The 22629-nt window shown below is 39.7% G+C and overlaps 1 protein-coding gene across 6 annotated transcripts in view; it reads left to right on the forward strand.

Moving 5' to 3' along the window:
- The window catches only part of peak1 (pseudopodium-enriched atypical kinase 1), a 64102-nt gene that overhangs the window by 19266 nt on the left and 22207 nt on the right, over positions 1-22629 (forward strand). For 5 of the 6 annotated variants that reach the window (XM_061823453.1, XM_061823454.1, XM_061823452.1 and 2 more), the window contains exon 3: positions 19334-19410. The gene's annotated coding sequence lies outside the window, so the exon portion shown is untranslated. Of the gene's footprint in view, positions 1-1385; positions 1636-19333; positions 19411-22629 lie in introns of those variants that run through there. The other variant, XM_061823457.1, reaches the window with a different exon arrangement.

Raw genomic sequence — 22629 nt, forward strand, 5'->3', positions numbered from 1 at the left:
ACTAGAACTATTTACAAACAAATTGACAAAACAATGAGGTACACTTGGACACCTGGAGGAAGCTGATGGGTTGGCATATGGTAGAAGGCTGGCGAGAACAGGTGGAGACTTTCCAAATGGAGACAGGAAAGCTAGACAAAGGCATGAAACAAGCTAAATCTAAGAACAACCAAGTGAACAAAAACACTCACCAGGATACTCCCACAAGCACGATTGACATACATTTATCAAACATGTGATTTTTCAGTTTATAGACAGAATTCCGTCTTTTTAAATTGCATTTATTAAAAAAAATATCTCTCTTTATGCAATATTCAGACCGTAATCTGTGCCAGAATCCACACTCGTTCATATTCCAGTCTGACTTTTGCAAGGGAGGTGGAACATTAAATACACGACTGTTGATTGGTCGATTGTGTTCCTCCTGACCAATTAAAATGCTTATTGGTATGAGGCAGTTCCTGGGGCCATTTTCAAGTCAACATGGCCCTGATCAAGAGGAAAGATGCCCCCGAGTGAAAGAAATTGATAGATATGTCAAAAATAAGTTCCGATGGAATGAGAAATCGTCGATACCGATGGAAAGAAGGAAGTTACCGCTCTGTTAGGCGAATTCATTCTCAAAATCAATCGACCTGGTAAAGCGTTTTGCACATTGGGTCAGGATACTATTGACTATGGATCAAGAGGTTTCAAGGCATTGGAAGTTCACGCGAAACGACAAAAACATGTCAAACATCTGAAGCAATGAAAGTGAACTTTTCCATTGCTGGTACATTAAGATGTCAACCCAAGGCCAACAACCAACCCCAGTTGCAGACGGTGACAGTTCAGAAGCAATTACTTGTAAAAATGTCCATTATTTACTGATAATGACATATAATGCTCATAATTGTTGTCAAATTCATGCGTTTCAATCATATACTAAAACATTTTTGAATGCATACGATATACACATGAAAGCACGCTTGCATGCCATTATGCAAATCTGAATTCCATTTTGTTTCACTTGTAGTAGTTTACTTAGTTGAATTTGTATTTCTTTGGGGTAAAGGTATACATTTTGTAAACAGAATAGCATTTATTTCTAGATGTATCAGATATATTTCATTCATAATACAAATTATAAAACTTGCACATTAAAATTGGTGATCATCCTTTGATCATTACTACTGCAATTGTTGTACTTTATTTTAATTATAGTTTGTCCGTCTGTCCAAACGTAGTCAGGGCTTTCTAACCTTGCACATAAAGTATTTTCCTTTGTCTATGCTCTAAATGGGAATAGATCCAACAGATGTTCGTGTTTTTTTTTCTAGCTTCACATCATAGTTAAAAGCTTTGCACATGACTGTGTTTGTAGTAATAAAATAAATGAAAGCAGACAAACTTTGCAGTAAGTGAGTGGTATAGTGAGTTCTGGTAAAGACATCTACACTAACTACATAGATGCTCGTATCAGTCATCAGGCACCAGTTCTTCTTGGAAAAAGATCGTGTCCCGTTTATCTTATTTTTTTTTTAAGTCGATTCACAGAGGCACAGCATCCTTTGAAGCAACAGCCACAATTTTTGCAATTACAGTACACCCAGCCCAGTTCTGATAATGCAATGCATCTGGTCAAGTATTGTGAAGGTCAGATCTTTTTGTTGACTGTTCAATATTTTGTTCTTCAGCATCCACTTGGAATGTTTACTAATGTTTATTTTTAGAAACTACAATGTGTAAAGAATCTGCCTTTTTATTTCGACCCAGTATTGCTGAACACTAAATATAGCCATCAAAGAAAGTCTTTTCTTCTTTCGGAGACAGTTGATTTTAGCTTGGATGTGTTTTTCACTGCATTTAAGATGTACCATTTCTGTTTAATTCTACAATAGTAAACCTTGCAGCTTCTTGTTTTAAGGAAGTTGTTTTGTTGTCTCGCTCAACTGGGTCTTGGCCTTCAGTCACGGTCCACGGACCATTTCAAACAGTCTGATACCCCTCCCGTGGCCTCTCAGCCTATTTTGTCTGCTGCCCACACACCCAATCTGGGAAAATTGCAAAGAGCAGGAAATGTATGGAGGTAATTTCCTGTCTAAATTTACCAAGCTTACAAATTTCTGCCAATGCCAATTCACCAACCAACACAGTTTGGTTTGGAGTTTAACGCTGTTAAACTATTCATGACAGAGATGTTTTATTTCCTTTGTCACCATCTAAAGATTTTCTTAGTACATGGTGTACTTCCAGATACTTTTAATGATCTTTCGAATGACAAGTGTCGTTACTCAAAACCAGAAGTCTAGCCTGATCAAACGCAACCTGGGATTGTGCCCATACTGAACTGTGAGAGGCAGCAGTATTACGCTGGTATCCAGACAACACTCGACTAGCTGTTAGCTTATCTGATTATGCCATTGCGGTGGCAATTTCTTGACATGCATTTTTGTCTTTTATAGTAAGTTTCTTTCGGCTTGTCCCGTTAGGGGTCGCCACAGCGTGTCATCGCAGATGAAACGCTTATATTTGTTTGTTTGCTTTTATTCTTGACTTTTATGTTTTTGTAAAATACCTGAAGCATATAATTGCTCAAGAACTTCGTCTTCCATTTCTGAAGAACTTTGTACTATTTGATTTATAATTACCAAATGAAATCTTTCTTAACACACTAAAGAACACGAGAATCAGTATCAACTGTATCAGTATGAATTGGGTGTCTGCTTGCTTTGTTCAGAAGGGAAAAAGCTGTTCAAATCGTTCAGATATCTTTATATGTTATCTTTTATATGTTTACCTCACATGGTTGTATTGCTATCTGACAAATACTGCTATTTCTACCGTATTTACATCTCATCACACACCCTTGCCCTTCGGCTGCGAACTGCCAATGTTATTGTTGGGATTGTGGTAAATCCAGAATCATGCTGTACCCTCTTAAAACAAAAAAATAAAGAAATAGAAAAGGCTTTCAGTGTAAACACACTCTTCACCTTCTAAACCCTGGGCCCTTAAGACTTCAGAGCCACACGTTGCACACAACACCAACAATTCCTTATATAGTGTGCTTTCTTGCCTGAGCTCACTGTGAGGAAAACCAGATTGCCTGAAGGGATGAGGTGAAGTAAGACTTGAGGAGTCGTACTTATTCACTTAATTTCTTGAACGCATGGACTCAAAAATAGAGATTGTTTGGAAAGAATTACCTGTCAAGGAGTTTTTTTTTTTTTTATTGGGGTTGTTTTGTGGAGGGTGGAGTAGTGGCGATGCAGTAAATTACATTCTGGTTCATCTCTAAATAATTTTTAGTCAGTCTCATCATTTTAAAAAAAAATGTTACTTTGGTTAGTGTTTTTTTCCCCTAATTTGACTCTTAATGAATTATATTGATTTCGGGGAATTAACTGTCATTTAATGGTGTCAGTTGAGGCAAAATGGAGTCCATTTCTGGGCTGCAATGAGCTGAACCGCTCTGATTCAGTTTATGCATCTTGAAAAGTACAGCATGACATCAGCTATGAGAAATTGAGCTCTTTCCAGGCTATGGAACAGCTCCTCAAGGCAGCTTCGTTCCACTCAATAAAACACTGACAAGGAGAGAAACTGGAGTTCATAACACTTCTCATCAGGCATCAATGCCGACCGACACTTTGGAAGTCGGGCAAGAATACGAGCCTGACACTTTTTAACATTATATTTATGGTATAATTTATACTATAAACAGAGCATGAGTCGGAGTAGTAGAAAGTGTGTTGTGTTTGTGAGAAAAGGTGACGCAGAAGAAGTAAAAAAATAAAAGGATTATCAAAAGCCCTTTCTCAATCTTTTTTTGTTCTACAGTTTGAGGGGTTCCAATAGCAATATCCATCCATCCATTTTCTGAGACGCTTATCCTCACGAGGGAGGCTGGGTACACCCTCAACTGGTAGCCAGCCAATCGCAGGGCACATAGAGCCAAACACCCACACTCACAATCACACCAAGGGGTACGTTAGAGTGTCCACTTAATGTTGCATGTTTTTGGGATGTGGTAGGAAACCGTAGTGCCCAGAGAAAACCCACACAAAGTACGGGGAGAACATGCAAACTCCACACAGGCGGGACCGGGATTTGGACCCCAGTCCTTAGAACTGTGAGGCCAACGCTCTACAGCTACGGAACCGTGCCGCCCCAATAGCAATAAATAAATTAATTTGCATCGAACCCACATGTTCTTCTGTTGATTACTGAAGAACAGAAAATTTAGCATCAACATATTTATCATTTCTAGTGAAAAGATGTCAGTCTACTCTTTGTTTTGGTATCTTTGTTGCTTGTGTTGTTCCAGAACATAATATTTTTTGTCTTCAGAGATCAGTGAAAATGTTCCAAAACAACTGTGCCTTTTGTGTTTTGTTTCTTTTTAATGGAAAAAGTGGATGCACCCTGTGTTTAGACAGAATGTTTTTGAAGCAATAATTTCCAATACAATAAGGAGGGAAAATTGCCTGACAATTGAGTGAAGTGAACTGTTTACATGCAAACGTGTTTGAAAAATGTTTCTGTTTTCAATACAGGAATAATCCAATTTATTGTTTATTGAGCAATATTAGTCTTAAGGATTGCCTCGCCCCGCTTCCATCCAGTCCTCCATTCAAAGGATATTTTCTAACGGCGTCATGAGGAAATGGTTAATCCTTTGAGGAATGGTGAAACTATTTTGAGTTGTAAATGTGGATCACCATCAAAACTCAGTAGGTATTTTTGGACATTTTTTTTTGTCATAATTAAGACAGCTTTATTTCTTGTTATATTTGACACTGACATCTCTTAAAGCTATAATATTTCATGTTTGGCTCCTGTGCTGCCATACGTAAACGGTGAATTCTTTGTTGATTGACTATAAACTTTTTTTTTTACAACATAATAGAACTTTTGTCTTACACGACTGTCACAGCAAACATTTTTTTGTGTTACTACTATTTTAAAGTCTTCAACGTTTCTCCAATTTTGCATTAATGTGAGGTCCTCTCGTGCCCCATGGTTTACAACCCAAATTAACAGAGTGAAAATATTCTACATTGCGTCTGCAAATGACTGCCTGGTGATAGTTAAGGATGAAGAGGTTGAGAAAGTTTCAAGGGTTTGTTTTTGACACCATTATCTCCTGAATGCTGATTCACTGATAGTGCATCCATTAGCGGGAATCGGCTGACTATTTTAAATAGGGCATGGGCTTTTTTGTTTTTCACTAATTAGCCTGAGGAATGTCATGAATGCGTTTTGGGGGATTGTGTGGGAAAATAGTTCCCTTTTAAAAAAGGGTCAATCACAACTGTAAAAGGCGTGTGTGTGTGTGTGTGTGTGTGTGAGTGTGTGTGTGTGTCTGTGTGTGTGTGTGTGTAAGTAAGCAAGCTCTTTTAGATATGGCCAGATCAAATTGGAACGCCCACTAAAACAGCCATAGTTTAGGGTCTTAGATTCTACAGATTTGGTTTCTACTTAATACATAATTTTTGTAGTGTTCCTCCCAGTGTCACTGGTTCATACTGGTCCTCTAAAATAGTGCAGTACAGCTCAGAATTTACCATTCAAGCACCGATAGAAGTCATTACATTTAACACTTTTTTTCCCCAGAAACATTCGAGAAATAAAACGGCCTATCCCATTATTTGAGCAGACTTTTTGATGTGTTTACTGTGGCTTTGCAGAAAGCCCTGCACTGTGAAAGTGAGGCCCTATTGACCGGCGCTGTGGATCCATTAAGATTACACTCTGTTGACTCATCATAGCTCTTTAAGTTACTCTATGTATTGATTGATGCATTTCCCCATTGCGATTGTCCTTGATAAAAGCATTACGTCGTGCGCCATCCTTTTTGCATCCGGATTTCTACGGCAACAATGCTCACAAAGTGGTTGTGCTATCTATTCCCATTAAAGCATTGTAACATTCCACTGTGATGACCACATTCTTGTGGTCCGAATCAATTAAGTCAGAGAGAGAATGTTACTTAGGGGAATTGTAGCAAGAACGTAGTAAAAAAAAAAAAGTCTGCCTGTGATGCCCCCAGAGGGAGACAAGGTCAAAGGAGATCTATTACTGAGTGGCTGTCTGGAACATGTGTTGCCATCCCATCTCCTCCAATTCCTCCCTCTGAAACCATGACCATCCCCACTAGGCTCAAAAAAAGATAACTGCAAGAAGGGGCAGCTGTGACGGGTTTCCAAAAGACCACAGTGAAAGGGATTTCTTTTACGGCGCTCATAGACTCCTCAATGATCACTATCAAATTTTGTACGCTCAGTCAGCATTAGTGTCATTTGTTAGTTTCAAACCGGCCCTTCAATGGTTGGTGTTTCAAGTTCAGAGAACCTTGAACTGTATCCAAAGGCAACTCAATGAGTCTTGCTTTCAATCATTTGTCCATAGACCCCTTATCAATCAGTAAAATAATATAATTTGGACAACATGACTCTTCATCAGGCAGCAAGGTGGAACAACTGGTTAGAGCATTGGCCTCACACCTGTGGGCCGGGGTTCAAATCCCCAACCTCACTGTGATTGTGAGTGTGACTGGTTGTCTCTTTGTCCTATGATTGGCTGGCAAACAGTTCAGTGTACCTTGTCTCCTGCCTGATGATGGCTGGGATAGACTCCAACACTCCCACAACTCTTGTGAGGATAAGTGCCTCAGAAAATGGGTGGGTGGGTGGATGGATGGATGGATGGATGGATGGAACCCTAATCCTACAGCATTAGTTTATCCCACATCCTACCAAGTACAGATCCCTGCCTGAGTATCTGAGTTCTCTTTCAACATAGTTATGATTGGAAGGTGCCATTACACGCAAGGTCATCGGTCCTGCCACATCTATCCTCCAGTCATAGGCCAAGGCTATCGAGAGAGTGGCTTTCCATGCCATTTGCACAGTTCCCATTTAACAGTGGAGAACAAGGAGCTGAAGAACTTAAGACAATTTAGAGAAAGAGAGATTGACGTCCTTTCTGTTGTTGTGACTTAATTCATCCAAACAGGTGTAACTGAAAGCAAATAAAGAATTGGAGTCATTAGATTTCTGGTAAATCATTCATGATACATCACAGGCCAGCTTGGCACAAAATCTATCAAAAGCTTTGGACAAATCTGATTTAATTTGATTAATTCCACAGGACTTAAATCTCAGTCCAATATGCAGCTGAAAGTTACCCCACGGGAGAATGAAAGGTGCCTCTTACAGACGTATTTCACACAGAGATCCTGCAGAATTGCTGCGTCAGAATAGAAAACTTTGTCAAACATATCCCAGCGAGAGTGGCATATTGCCTCAATTCTGTGTATTTTCAGTCATCAGAACATCATTCTATAATTACGTAATTAGATGCATGGTGATGCCACTTCCTGTGTCTGGTGGGATGTATGAAGTACGCCCTTGTCACAGTATCATTTAATTACCGGATGCACGGGCTTTGTCGTGCTTGTGTTAAAGCTCTAAAAATTGTGGGGTAGTAGTCATATTTGATGCTTTCTACACAGAACAGAGCAGAAAAATGTTTTTTTTTTTTTTTTTTTTTTATAAAGGGCAGACTAATAGATTAGTTGATTGTAGGTCATGAGTATTTTTATTTTATTTGAATGTTACACCATTAGTTCACATTTAGCTCTGATATGGTGACAATGTTCTCACTGTGATCATTTCTAATACATAATGCAAACGTGACTGAGTGATTTACTTTGTTCTATTATTGATTGACTGCCAGGATTAAATTGCCACAGTGCTATTACAAAGGGTCCCATTTTTTTGAATATCATATCCAGTTACTTCACATGTTATCATGTTATCGTTGTTTCAGATTTATTGCCCACTGATATGTTTCAGCTTGATGTGAGCCAAGGCCTTTGGTCTGGCCTCCTGTAGTTTGAGTGTCTAGTCAACCTCGTGCTGTCGGAGTCTCGAAACAGGCCGAAGTTTCAGCTGTTCATTCTTTGACCCCTGTGGTGTCTATTGTCAAGACAGTGTGGAAAAAAAATGGTATCTGATTCTTTGAAGTTAAATTAAAGTGACTTGATGAGATTGCAATAGAGACATCAGAATTTTCTATGCTTTATGGGATGTGAAATTGGCCCAGACCAAAATGACTGAACAGGCTATTGTATTGTGTCAATTTTGCGAGACACAGAGTTGTTGTGACTTCACTTCTGCTGGACCTTGTTCATCCCACTGTTTTTTCAGCTGTGTTTACATGCCAGCTATGTGGAACTGGAAGGGTGGAGTGAATACCTTCCTCCGCAGCAGACATTTGTCCTTTTTTTGGTTTAATTTGTTTTCCATTGCAATTTCATGTATTAATGGTGTTATATAATGATAATGTTATGAATATTCCTTTTATATTAACATTAATAAACATTTGGGAGCTAAGGACACTAACTGTTGAAGCCTCGTAGGTGGAATTCTTTCCCATTCTTGCTTGATGTAAGGCTTTAGCTGTTCAACAGTCCGGGGTCTCTGTTGCTGTATTTTACGCTTCATAATGTTACAAACATTTTCAATGAGAGACACAGGTCTGGACTGCAGGCAGGCCAGTCCATTAACTACCTGCACACTTTTACTACAGAGGCACGCTGTTGTACCAAGTGCAGAATGGGGTTTGGCATTGTTTTGGTGAAATAAGCAGGGCAGTCCATGAAAAAGATGTTGCAGGGAAGCAAATTTTACACCCAGTTATGGCACCCACCTATTCCCAATTAGCCTATTCACCTGTGGGATGTAATTCAGGACAGCTCTTCTCTGAAGTTTTTAAAAATGTAATGGCGCTTGTGGGGTCTGATCGGGAAGTGCGTGTTTTGGAGGTTTGTGATGATCCACCGCCGTTATAAATCAGATTTAAAATTGTCATCAGACATTAGTTGTGCCTATGAGTAATGGATGTTCTTCTTGGTGTCATCTTGTGCATACAGTACATCCTTTGTGACAAAAAATGCCAACAAATCTGTCAGTCTGCAGGACAGAGTAGCATACAAATTTACATGCATTATTGATGAATATGAAATTGGAGATTCTGCGGCCATAGCTAATCCCTCATCTGTGTTGCAAAGCACATCCTGTAATTCTTAATCCATAAGCGTCGACTCATTGGCCCTCAAGCCCCGCTCGCTCGCTTTTTTATTGATCACATTCAGTCTTAATTTTAGGCGAGTATAAATTTGTAATCTGTATGCATGTAATGCAACAAGCCGCAGGCATGAAAAGGACCGTTTTTGTCAAATGTGGTGATATTACACCCTATTACAGATTTCACTCAACTCTCCAGGATGTTCAGTCTCTGGCTCGATATTTTTCATGACATATTTTTTTTTTAATTTGGTCGGACATTTACAAGGAGACATACACATTCTGATATTCATGCAATGGCTTTGCTTCTGCACTGTACAGTAGCTCCTGTCCCGCTTCAGCTAAGTCAACCAGGGGATCAGAAGAATTTTAATGAGCTTAATGAGTTAACAAACTGTCTATAAATAACCACAGCGTCGGCAGTTGGTTTTGATCTTAAAACGCTTGTTTCAAAGCAAAGGAAGACTTCTGCAAAGCTGACAGTGTTGATCCAAGTCTTTTCTGCAAGAATTACAGTTTTATGTTAGAGTCCAGTTGATACAGATTTTGACAGCCAAAAAAAGCCTTATCCGATATATCTTTATCCTTTTGACCAAGAGCTGATATGTATCCCGATAAACAGGATATAATATATTGTACTACTACTACTTTTTCTTTCGGCTTGTCCCATTACGGGTCGCCACAGCTTGTCATCTTTTTCCATCTAAACCTATCTCATCCTCCTCTCTTAACAGCCCCTGTCCTCATGTCCTCCATCACAACATACATCAACTTTTTCTTTGGTCTTCCATCCTCCATCCTCCATCCTCAGAAGTCTGCTCTCTCAAACCTTTTCTCCAAAACATCCAACTTTGGCTGTCCCTCTAATGAGATCATTTCTAGTCCTATCCAACTTGCTCACTCTGAGCGAGAACCACAACATCTTCATTTCTGCTACCTCAAGTTCTGCTTCCTGTTGTTTCTTCAGTGCCACCGTCTCTAATCCGTACATCATGGCCGGCCGGCATCACTGTTTTATAGACTTTGCCCTTCATCCTATCGGAGACTCTTCTGTCACATAGAACACCAGACACCTTCCGCCAACTGTTCTATCCTGCTTGGACCCGTTTCTTCACTTCCTTACCACAGTCTCCATTGCTCTGTATTGTTGACCCCAAGTATTTGAAGTCGTCCAACCTTGCTATCTTTTCTCCCTGGAGCTTCAATCTTTCCCCACCACCTCTCTCATTCATGCACATATATTCTGTTTTACTTCGGCTAATCTTCATTCCTCTCCTTTCCAGTGCGTTTCTCCATCTTTCTATTTGTTCCTCCACCTGCTCCCTGCTTTCACTGCAGATCACAATATCATCTGCAAACATCATGGTCCAAGGGGAATCCAGTCTAACCTCATCTGTCAGCCTATCCATTACTATCGCAAACAGGAAGGGGCTCAGGGCGGATCCCTGATGCAGTCCCACCTCCACCTTGAATTCTTCTGATACACCTACATAATATATTGTACATGAACCCAAATTCTTATTCAGTAATACCAAGATATAGTTTAAGAAAAAACAAACACAACACAAAGCACAAATAAAATAAATGTAATTAATAACACCAGTGCTGGAAAACTGCCAGCTGTATAAATGCCTTTTTTTTAGATAGTGGTGAACTTGGAATTAACAGTTGCAAAAATGTCTATCTCATAATTTACAGAACTTCAAAACACTGAAATCTGCTCCCTATCCAAACTTGGACGTCATATGGCAACAGTATTGATCCTATTGATCCTGATGATTTATCTTAACAGGGCTCTTCGCAACACCGCTGGATATTGATATTGTCCTGGGACAAATGTGTTATACTTTGTCCACCCCAGTATATACCATATCACGAATGACTCAAGTTTATTGTCGGTCACCACCAAGTAAATATTAAATTACACTCCAAAGGATTTATTTTAACCTAGAAATAAGCAATGCAATGAAGTGAGCTGCAGCAAGTATTGCTGGCATTTACTGATATATAATAACTTAATTTAAAAAGGGCCAGAACATTCTTCCATACCCTCTTAATTAGTATGCAGAACAGGACGATGTGGCTTTGATGTATTTCATCACATTCATTACCCGTGATGTTTTGTAACCTCACTCGAACAAATTACCACTTTTGCATGTGGCACTGCAGGATGAAAATTGTGAAGGCAGACACAAAGCTCACACCAATTCATGTGAAGCCATGTTTCTGGATATGGTTTGCAAAACCTTGTCTGATTTACACGCTGAACAGATCAACAGGTCTTGGCCTGTGTTTTCGTGACCTTTTCAGAGCCACAATAGCACAGACAAACAACGCACTATGGTCCCATATCTCCCCCATGACTATTTCACAGTGAATTTATGTGCCTGGTGAGCTTTTGATAAGATTTTATTACTGCCACTATTCTAACAATCAGTGTAATTATAAATTGGCTTAAACTGAGACAGTAGTTGTAAAAAAGAAGACAATAGAAGGTTGTGCTTTGCATTAGTTGCGCAAATGTTCTTTTTAAGGGAACTCATGTTCCACTGCATTGGATAGCCTCAGCTATCAAATATCTGCACATTGCTCATGGCTGTTGAATTGATGGGCTTTGCTTTGAAATTGTAAAGATTTGCCCAACATTTGATTTGTTAATATTTAAAAAAGATGAAATGACAATTTGAAATATTTAGTTGAGTTTTTCACTGTGCTGTTGTCAAATCATTACAGCCACCTCACACCAAAAATTACCCTATAAATAATGAATGGTAATGACACTGGTGATGTAATATGTGATCCGGCAAAGCAACAACAAACTCACTCGCCCATATTGCTCCGTAATTGAAAGTCTTAATGTTTGTGACTGTTGCGCTGGCACTCTGATTAACCCTCCTCTAAACTGTCCTTTTGATGATATTTAATAACATTGTTCAAGAAAAGGACAGCCGAGACTTAATACATAGTCAAGGCCTGAATCCATCTTGCGTACTTTGTTTGGAAGTCATCCGCTGACTGAATGGCATTTCACCATGTTTGATAGTTGTTGTACTGTGTGACAAATTGTTGTGCTCTTCTTTTGAAGAAGCATAACCCACCATACGTCAAATTTATTAACGGTCCTAAAGCGTTCATTCAAGGCGAGTGGGCACATTACTAGCAAAGTTACAGTGACTGACATTACTTAAGTGCTTTTGAGCCCTCCTTGTATGTGGAAGAAATATGCGGGAAAAACAGCTTTGAAAGCGTTTTTCTGGCGTGAAGTTGTGTGGGCCATTGTAACGTAACGTCTGGTGTAAGCCGGCTGAAGCTCCAGGAGTCCCTTGTCTATAACAGTATTAATTGCCAAGTTGAAGCATTTGTGCGTATGCGAAGAGCACAAACGATGTGGTTCGTTATCACTTTCACTCACCCGGCTCCCAAAGCACAGGTCCTTTCATAGGCTTTGATCCCGCTAGTCGCTATTTGTCATGCAGATTGTAAAAAGCGTCAGAATGCTGTGCACTGGTAGTGGCATTGAGAACTGTGGATAAAACTGAATAGCTTGTGGTTTGCGAGTTAAATTGTGTGTTGTATTTCCGGCAGGAAAATATTTAAAAATACTGTATAAACAACAACTCTAAAACAAGCTAACATTGCTGGTTTATTTCATTGACTATTCTGTTTGAGAAAATCTCACCAGTAGTAACAGAAGACCCAAAATTTATTTTTGATTTTTACACAAAACTTAGTCCCAAATTTGTGTATATAAAATCTGACCACGGGAGAAAGGAGTACTGGGTCTTAAAATTCACACCCAGTCCCAGGATTGTGGAATACGCTTAAAACACTGGCACCTACTGCCTCTCTTAAAATTTCAATACCACCCTGACGTTGCGAAAAATGCTGACCTTTCCATGCAGTTTTCAGAGGCTGCCGTGACCTTCCCAGCGATGCATTTTCTTGTGCCACTGTGTTCCTCGCATTGAGTTCTAATTGGCCTCGCTTTATCTCAGTCTGACCTTCTCTCCCGTTAAATAAGGTGTTCTCCTGTTTTTTGTTTTTTTTTTATCAGGAAGGCTGTGGATGGATTCACAATAGAATAGCAAGTGAACATCCTGAGCAGTCTGGTTTCATGGTTAAAAAATCCGAATAACTGGATGAGAAGCTTGTTTCTGTGCAAAAGGTATGCAGCACGACATTAACACCAAGGATTGTTTCGTTCTCTCGGACAAATTGCGACCGACTAGGGTAACAAAGCAGGACACGCTCCGAACAATTTCATGCAATGAACAGCTGTCAGCTGCTTAGTCAGTGCTGGGTTTTTTTTTTGCACTTTCTAGCCAGCAATATTGGTGCTAGGAGTACCATTTCCTTGCATGCAAACATAGCCCTCACATTCATAGATGAAAGGCGGTAATGGCAGGTTGGCTGTACATAATGGTGTCTAACCACAGGCACTTCTGGGAAAGCCGTCTGACATTAAATGCGGTCACAGGCTGTTTGTGATGGCTTACTTGACGCGGTTATGGGACTGCAGTTAGACGCCAGCTAGTGGAATACATCGAGCATCTTTCAGTTTTATTGATAACACTTTGTAGTTATCAATAAAATTAATTCACGGTCAATAGATGTGTCAAGGTCAATCTTTAGTAGTTTTTACACAAAGGTCTATAAAATTGATGCCCGCAGCGCTGTAACATTGTTGAATTTATTCGCCTGTGCTTTCTTTTTTTTCTATGGAACGCAATGAAGTGGGATATTCCCGTATACGTGTGTGCTTTCACACAACAACACAGCATCTGGTACGTCACATGAAACTTGTATGGATGCGAATGTCAGGTGTTTACACCCCTGTTGGGGAATTCCTTCAGGAGCGATCAAATATTTTTCAAATCAATCCAATAATCATAAAAAAAACTGATTATTAAACACAAAAAACAAACATGAGATCCAGGTATTATTTTCATACACTGAGGGTCCTCATCCTCATGTTCTACGCTGTAGTTTCTGTGACTTTAAACACACGTGGCTTTAAAAGGCAACACTACACACAATCTCTGGTGTGGTGGTTCCATCTCTGGAGGTGGAAAATTGCCGGATTAATTCATTTTTTTCTCCCTCGCTTGGGTGCAATTTACAGCAGCAAAGCAAAGCAAATTTATTTGTATACAGCATTTCATACACAAGGTAACTCAATGTGCTTTACATGATTAATGGCATTTGAAAACAAAGAGATAAAACATGAAAAACGGCATAAAAACAATAAAAATGATGAACCAAATATTTTGAAAAAGACAATTGAAACTGCATACAGGGCAAGTAATATGATGAAAAAGTGGATATATTCTAAAAAGTATGACAAAAAAAAGAAGAGTTTTCAACCTGGATTTCAAAACATTGACACTTGAGCCTGACCTCACCATTATTCTTATTGTTGTTATTATTCCATTTGTGTGCAGCGTAATAGCTAAATGCTGCTTCACCATGTTTGCTTTGGACTCTGCGCTCCACTATTTGACCTGAGTCAATCAATCTCAGAGCTCGGCTGGGTTTGTATTCCGTAAGCATTTCTTTCATGTATTCAGGACCTAAATCATTTAGTGATTTATAGACCAGTAGCAGAACTTTAAAATCTATTCTAAAGATGACTGGAAGCCATTGCAAGAACTTTAGGTTTGGAGTTATATGCTCTGACTGCTTTGTTTTGGTCAGAACACGAGCTGCAGCTGTTTAATACTCTTTTTGGGGAGTCCAGTCAGAAGACCATTACAATAGTCGAGTCGACTTGATGAGCTTTTCCTGGTCTGCTTGACACATAGAAGATCTCGCTCTAGATATGCAAGAAGAAAAGCCTTGACAGGCAGTGTAAAAATCTCTTTATATCTTCAACCCAACTGTTCCCCCTACCATTGCCTTGGGGGAGCAAAGCATTCCTTTAGCAGGAGGCCCAATAATTGTATTTCAATCAACTAGTCAGGGTAAGCTATCCAGTTAAAACCTCTTCACCCACTCGTCACCAAATCTTTAGTGTTTATTGTAGTGCCTTTTCAAAAGTCTCACAGTTCGTGCTGCTCTTTCCTTTATTGTTCGTACAACCATTGCACAAGTGCATCCACGGTGCCTCTTTTTTTCTTCAGAATTTGCTCCCCCCCCTTCATGCTCACTACAAAAAACATGAACCAGATGTCAGCACAGATGATGGAGTCACATAGTCTTGACCATGTCATCTTGACCACGTCATCTGCCAGCTGTACCAGAAAACTGATCAACTGATCGACAGTACCTTTGCCGCCAATAGGAAGTTCCACACGGAATATCTACAAATGGCCAAGCAGCGGAAAAAAGCTGGTTGTCGTGAACATCACTCACGGCATACTTACAAAATCTTCACCCAGAACACCCAACATTTGTTTTTGTTGTGAAGCTTTCATAAAAAAAGGGCATTTTATTAGTTCCTTTGTTGAGCATCTGTGACTAACGGTCAAGAGCACTGACTAGTGGAAACTCTCGTGGTTTAAATTTGACTGTCACGCTATGCAATGGTGTTTTATTGTTTAGCTGTATTTGTGTAGTATTAGCGGTTAACAATGAGCGCCCTGGATGACTGGTTAGCACATCTGCCTCTGAGTTCAAATTCAGCCTCGCCTGTCTGGAGTTTGCGTGTTCTTCCCATGCCTGCGAGGGGTTTTCTCCGGCTACTCTGGATTCCTCCTACAGTCCCAAAGCATGCATGGAAGATTAATTAAAGACTCAAAATTCTCAGTATTTGCTTATGTGAATCCAAATGGTTCTTTATTTGTGCCCTGTGTTCAGGGTGGACCAGGCCTCTCTGCCATGGATAGCTGGGATAGACTGCGGCACGCCTGCAACCCTAGTGAGGATAGGCAATTTGGAAACTGGATGGATAAATGGATGGTTAACAGCTACAGTATGTTTGATCTGTAAAAGTAGTTCTTGCCATATGTTATTCCACAGTAAAGTTTTTACAATTGAGTTGCATAAACCGTTTCAAGACCAGGGATTGAACTGATGAATGAAAAGCAACAAATAAAACTACAAAAATACTGTGAGTAGGTCAAGAACTTTGAGAAAATGGAGTACTGCAAAGAATATAGGAAGGACTAGAAACATTTACAATTTTAATAAATGACTGTTTTATGGAAAGGTAAATGCGCAATAGAATCTGTCGCATGTTTGTATAATATTGTTTTCCCACTTAGACACACGAATATAGAATACAATGTCTTTATTTTTCTCTGATTTGGGGCATTTATAAAAGTATTTAAAATATAAACAATGTGTCCCAAAAATATATTCTTGTCCATTTTGTGTACGACCTTCAAAGGGTTGCCTGTGGCTGTCTACAATCATGAATTTCTGCTTCTCTTTGTGTTTGCCAAGGCACACTTTCTGGTCACAAACTCAATGTACAAGCTATTAGTCCCGCGTTACATTTCTTTCAAACAAGCCAGGAGTTGACTACACTCTTGTCTGTATCTACAAGAGGATGACAGCTGCTCCACCACAATGGCTGCTGAATGTATCATTAGGCAGCATTATGACACTGATAGGTCTCTCTGGGAATTCTCTGAGAATTCTGCTTTGTCTCACTTCTTTGTTTCCCTCTCGTGGCAACCCTGAGGAGGGCTCGACGCACTCTGATGTTTTGACTGGTACAGTGTTGACTGCAGATCTGGGTCTGAACCTCAAAAGCATACGTGAAGGGAAAGGCCAAGCCCGTCTATTGTAAACCGCTTTCCCTCTAGCCATCCTTTAAAATGCACCAAGCAGAGACTGATTAGATTTAACGGCACGCTGGAAATGAGGATGGGAAATAGAAATTTGATAACCCTTTGCGAGACCGTACAAGCTAATACAACAAGACACGGTGGTCTGTCACTGTCTATTTCGGGATGTATATACGTATTGTGTAATCCCATCCATTTTACCGACACATTTCGCTCTAATCAGCTCTAACCTCCGAGCAGAAAAGCAGCATGCATTTGTGCACACTCATACACACACAACACACACTCGTCTGGTAGCAAATGGCTTGAGGCATGACCAGAGTGAGAGTGTTTTAAGAGATAAATGACCTATGGATCAGGGTTGTCAAACTCATTTTTGTCATGGACCACATTGTAGTTATGTTTTCCCTCAGAGGGCCATTACGACTGTGAAACCATAAAACTCTTTTAACCGTCTCATATTTACACATGAAATTTATGGACTAGTTTTGGAATCAGAAGTCAAGGGCAATGGGTTTTTCAACTATTGTTGATGTTTAGTAACAAGAATGCTTCCAATATTTCAACATTTATGATATGACAATTTAAATTTTGGTATAGATATGAACAAAAACCATGGAAGTTGATATACATGATTTGCCTTGTTCTTCTTTTCCTTTCAGTTTGTCCCAATTAGGGGTCGCCGCAGTGTCTCATTTTTTTGTCATTTCTAAGCCGACCTCGCGCATCTTCTTCTCTAACACCCACTGTCCTCATGTCTTCCCTCACAACATCCATCAACCTTTTCTTTGGTCTTCTTCTCACTCTTTTGCCTGGCATCTCCATCCTCAGCACCCTTCTACCAATATACTCACTCTCTCGTCTCTGAACATATCCAAACCATCGAAGTGTGCTCTCTCGAACCTTGTCTCCGAAACATCCATCTTTGGCCGTCCCTCTAATGAGCTCCTTTCTAATCCTATCCATCCTCCAAGCAAGAACCTCAACATCTTCATTTCTGGTACCTCCATCCAGTTCTGCTTCCTGTTGTTTCTTCAGTACCACCGTCTCTAATTCATAAATCATGGCCGCCGTCACCACTGTTTTATAAACTTTGCCCTTCATCCTAGCAGAGACTCTTCTGTCGCATAGAACACCAGACACCTTCCGCCAACTGGACCCGTTTCTTCACTTCCTTACCACACTCTCCATTGCTCTGTATTGTTGACCAAGTATTTGAAGTCGTCCACCCTCACTATCGCTTCACTCTTCCTCCTCCGCCCCTCATATTCATGCACATATATTCTGTTTTACTTCGGCTAATCTTCATTCCTCTCCTTTCCAGTGAGTGCCTCCATCTTTCTAATTGTTCCTCCACATGCTCCCTGCTTTCACTGCAGATCACAATATCATCTGCGAACATCATGGTCCAAGGGGAATCTGGTCTAATCTCATCCGTCAGCCTATCCATTACTACTTCAAACAGGAAGGATGCAGGGCCACATAAACTCATGCGGCGGGCCATGTCTGGCCCCTGGGCCCTGATTTTGACACCTGTGCATTATTGGATCAATTAGGCATGATTTAGCCTGAGATCATCCGTTTGTGAATGATTTAAATTTTTCATGTACAAAGACAATATTAAGTGTGCACAAGTGCTTATTTCTAAAAGTTATACTGTGGGTGTATAGGCCATGTTATGATGTGAAAATATTCCACTGAAAGACAACTATTCAAATTGTTATTATGGCATCCAAGCAGCAGTACATACTTGAGATGTCCGGGAAAGTGAAAACAAAAGCAAAGCCAAAAATCCATATCCCTTTTAAGGCATCTGCAGGCTGCTGAAACCAGCTGCTGTTTACAGAAAATATCTTGGCGTAGAGATTGTACAGCACTGCTGCAAAAAGTACTCGACCATTATAACAATTTGTGCATCTTTTCCATTGAAACTAACTTATGTTTATGCTGCTGAATCTTTTTTTTTTTTTTTTTTTTTTTTTAGCTTTTTGTTGTATTATTGTCATTCAAACCTGGCTTCTAACGAAATACGGACAATAAAATGTATAATCAAAGCACAAGCGTATAAAAATTGTTTCGCCATCATGTTAGAAGCATAACCCCACCCCCCACCCCCAATACTCCCTGTAAAGTGAAAATGAGACACCACGAAAAGTGTTGGAAGGACCCTTCCAAATAGAAATGATTATAACAATCTGCAAGCATCTAAAATGTGGCTTAAGAATGCTGAAAATAAACCGTTCTGAAACACATTATTGAGGGTACTCGCTGATCTCGCTGAAACCATACCTCGCTCAACCGTCAATTAATGACCACATTTATTTCCTGGGAAAAGGAATGCTAATTTATTTAGTATCGTTCTTATTCTTACCAAATCTAAATCGCCACAAATGAGTACTACACAGTTCAGAGTTTTTGTACACATTTTCAGCTATTATCTGTAAATGTATGCAGTAGTATATGTAAAAAAATAAATCTATGATTCACTTTACAGGGTCTTGATATAATTTATCTTTCTTTTGTGTGTAGGTTCCAGCAGTGGGCGGTGTCTGCTTCCCCGAGCGGGACTCAATGGCTGCCAGTGTTGCCTCTTGAGACCCAAAAATGTAAGTTTAATATTACTGTACTGTTGTCATGTGTATGTGGATCATTTTTCATTATTTCCCTGAATTTTTTTTTAGATTTTTTTTCTTTTTTTTTTTTCATGTTAGAAAAAAAATTGCAATTGTGCAATGTTAAACTGAAGTTCATTTTTCCCTCGTAGGGAGAACACATCATTTCATGTTTACATTTATAGATACGCTTTCAATTTGCGAGCAGAAAATTTTCTGTGGCAGGAAAATATACTTTTTTTCTCCCTTTTCCGACAAGACCCATCAGGCTCGATTTCACACTCTGGCATCAACTCAAATGGTTTGAGCTGCCGAGGCGGAAAGATATTCATGATGTACAAAGTGCGCTTAGGCTCTTACCCGGAGCGTTTGACCCACTGGACACTGCTTAACTGGAACTGACATAGGTTGCTATCATCGCAGTCTTGCGCCTTTCACCTTCATTGGTATCTTTTCGTTTCTCAGGCTTGTATTACACTTGGCAGGGGGAGCAGGAAGTTTTTTTTTTTTTTTTTTTGGCCCAGGGCTGAAAACATATTGACTCAGATAGCAAATATAAAAAGCTTTGTGCCTGTCTGAGATTTAAAAAAAAAAAAAAAAAAAAAAAGAAAGGGTTTGATATTGGTGTTATCAACTTTAAAATCATAAAGACTTGCAGGGTTTGAAATTCCTCTCATCACTTTGTTTTGACACATTTCTGTAAGTTCTCTATAGGGAATTTTAAGGGTAGAATTTGAAGTCAAAAAATTTTCAAATATTGCTTTGCCTCATTTCAACCTCATTTTGCAAAATCCCAACAGTGATGCATTTTATCTCCTAAATTATGCGTTGAACTTGTGTGACCCTTCTGTCATAACAGATGGACAGGCAGCGCGTCCATATTAACAATAGCCCATTACCAATGATTAAGTTACTTCTTACACCACCTGTCAAAACTAATATCATTCAGTCGGGGGAAAGCCTTTATTTTTCCAAATGCATTTTTGAAGTAATATTAAAGACTATCACTGGAAAGTGACTATTGGGGTCAAGTGCTACTAATTAAAAAAAATCAATATAGAAAAATGCTTTTAGAAATAAGGCAAACTGGGTAGAAAAAATAATTTAAAAGCGACTTAGTCGGCAGAAGAAGAGAGGCTCAGTGGTTAGAGCACTGGTTTAGTAAACCAAGGGTTGTGGGTTCGTATCCCACTGGGGCCTCCACTCCCTGAGAAGGGTTGCGTCAGGAAGCGCATCCGGCGTAAAAATTGTGCCAAACATATATGCGCGTTCATCCGAGACGACACGCTGTGGCGACCCCGAAAGGGACAAGCCGAAAAAAACTCTCTCTTAGTCGGCAGAAGAAGAAGAGGCATGCACAGTCCCCACAACTGTGTGAAGGGACTTTGAATGTTGGGACTATGACAGGAAAAGCGCAGCAGTTTGTTGACATGATGATTAGGAGAAAGGTTGATGTATTGTGCATACCATGGAATAGATGGGAAGAGAAATGGAGTAGGGGTCATTTTAAAGGAAGAGTTGTCTAAGAATGTCTTGGAGGTGAAAAGAGTATCAGATCGAGTGATGAGGCTGAAATTTGAAATTGAGGGTATTGTGTATAATGTGATTAGTGGATGTGACCTTGAGTTGAAAGAGAAATTTTGGAAGGAAATAGACGAAATAGTCCTGAGCATCCGAGTGAGCACAGAGCAGGTGAAGGAACAATTAGAAAGATGGAGGCACGCACTGAGGATGCACGAGATAGGCTTAGATGGGAAAAAGGTGACACACTGTGGCGACCCTTAATGGGACAAGCCGAAAGGAAAAGAAGAAGAAGAAGAGCAGGGATCTGTCAATCTACTGGAATGTTTGCTAAAGACGGCATCTCTCCATATTATGTTTACATGTAAAGTTTTTGTTATTCCAAATTATTAGATTGACAACGTTAACGGCCTACACTTTGAGGCACTGTTTATGCGCATCTGTAGGTGCTGCTGTTTTGATTACCAACAGTTCAAACTCACATGGCCACTATTTGAAGTATTGTAGATATGTACGTAAATAAGAGCATAACGACCATATGATCAGCAGTCACAATCTCAAATGTGAAAAGTTATTTGTTCTGCATGTCTATCAATAGAGAAATCAATGGATGAAATTAATGATTAGCAGCAATACAGGAAAGGCATTCAGTAAGTGCTGACAGAGATGGTCTTTCCAATCCCAAGTGTGTGTTGCTGAATTTTTACAGTCTCGAGGCAATTTTAATATTGAGCTGATTTTCCCCAGTATCTCCATGGACAACCTTGGAATCTTCCCCTCCTGCAGTTGACATCCTCACTGAGCCAAATTAGCCTCTCCTTCATTGGGGGAGGTTGAGGGCTGTCTGTGGGTGGGGCTGTTGGCGGGCTTGGCAGGGGGTCTTAGTCACAGGCTCAGCAAAGCTTCATAAGTTCTCCAGAGTCATCAGCCCCTGGCTAATGTATCACAACATCAGTATGAAGATGAAGCGTTGAGAGTGCGACATGTGCTGTTTGCGTCCGTGTGTTGACATGTTTTGGTGAGAGACACGAAGAAAGCAGCACAAGCTAATGATGGGGGTTGTTATTTTTAGTCCTGGAGTGGAACAGTGTGACTTACACTTCTACTGTGACCTCGTAAATGGACGGATTTCATCTCCATTACAGCCCCCTGGTCAGACTACATTAGTAATGAGGTTGCTGGTCTGAGTGGCTATAAAGATGTGAAAATAATCCTAAATTCCTTCCAAAGCCACAATCGGTCAAGTGACTGCCTTTAATATTTTTGTTTCACTGACAAGCACTGACATTTGGGAATAGAGCCCTAATTTACTAACAGTATCGTATTGATGAATTTCAGCTATAGTGTTTGAAAAGCTCTGATGCAAAGCAAAGCAGATTTATGTATAGTGCATTTCATACGCGAGGTAACTCAATGTGCTTTACATGATTAAAGGCATTTGAAAACAAAGAGATAAAACATTTAAAACGGGATAAAAACAATAAAAATGACAACCAAAATATTAAAAAAAGATCATCAAAACAACTAATTTGATCAAAAAGTGGATATATTCTAAAAAGCCTGAATAAAAGAGTTTTCAACCTGGATTTAAAAACATTCACACTTGGAGCTGACTTCACTATTATTATTATCATTGTTATTCCATTTATGTGCAGCATAGTAGCTAAATGCTGCTTCACCATGTTTGCTTTG

The sequence above is a fragment of the Syngnathoides biaculeatus genome, chromosome 6 (assembly GCF_019802595.1).
Source record: "Syngnathoides biaculeatus isolate LvHL_M chromosome 6, ASM1980259v1, whole genome shotgun sequence".
In the NCBI taxonomy this organism is placed as follows: Eukaryota; Metazoa; Chordata; class Actinopteri; order Syngnathiformes; family Syngnathidae; genus Syngnathoides; species Syngnathoides biaculeatus.